This window comes from Alligator sinensis, unplaced genomic scaffold, assembly GCF_000455745.1.
Source record: "Alligator sinensis unplaced genomic scaffold, ASM45574v1 scaffold285_1, whole genome shotgun sequence".
NCBI classification, from domain to species: domain Eukaryota; kingdom Metazoa; phylum Chordata; order Crocodylia; family Alligatoridae; genus Alligator; species Alligator sinensis.
In genome coordinates this window covers 823,099-824,180 of record NW_005842235.1, presented here as the reverse complement: position 1 = coordinate 824,180, position 1,082 = coordinate 823,099, and positions in this window count along the sequence as shown.

The window sequence follows — 1,082 nt, the reverse complement described above, 5'->3', positions numbered from 1 at the left end:
TTCCTGACTGCACAGTGAAATCATTTATTTTTATCTACATAATTATACCAACTCATCTTCATCAAATTAAAAGCAAAGGTTATGTAAGGATTGACTGGGACCTGGGTAGCATGATCCCCTTGAACTAACTCAAGGTGCGCTGTGACCAGTGGGGTCCCTCAAGGCTCTGTCCTAGGGCCTATACTATTTAACATCTTCATCAATGATGTGGACATTGGTGTCAGAAGTAGACTGGCCAAGTTTGCCAATGACACCAAACTCTGGGGTAAAGCATCCACACCTGAGGACAGGAGGGTGATCCAGGCAGATCTTGACAGGCTTATGAAATGGGAGGATGAGAACCTGATGGTGTTCAACACTGAAAAATGCAAGGTTCTCCATCTTGGGAGGAAAAACCTGCAGCATGCTTATATGCTCAGTAGTGCTACTCTGGTTAGCACTACAGATAAAAGGGACTTGGGGGTCATGGTTGACCACAAGATGAACATGAGCCTTCAGTGTGATGCTGTGGCTACTAAAGCGAGCAAAACAATTGCTTGCATCTATAGATGCTTCTCAAGCAAATCCTGGGACATCATTCTCCCCTTGTACTCGGCCTTGGTGAGGCCACAGCTGGAGTACTGTGTACAGTTTTGGGCTCCAGAATGCAAAAAGGATGTGGAGAAGCTTGAGAGAGTGCAGAGGAGAGCCATGCACATGATCAGAGGTCAGGAAAACAGACCTTATGATGAGAGGCTGAGAGCCATGGGGCTCTTCAGCCTGGAAAAGCGCAGGCTCAGGTGTGATCTGGTGGCCACCTATAAGTTTATCGGGGTGCTCATCAGGATGGGAGAATGTCTATTCACCAGAGCACCCCAAGAGATGACAAAATCGAACGGTCACAAACTCCACCACAACTGATTCAGACTGAACATAAGAAAGAACTTATTCACTGTCTGACCCCCAAGGTTTGGAATAGACTGCTGCCGGAGGCGGTTCAAGCACCCACTTTGAATGCCTTCAAGACACATTTGGATGCTTATCTTGCTGGGATCCTATGATCCCTGCTGACTTCCTGCCCCTGGGTCAGGGGGCTGGACTCG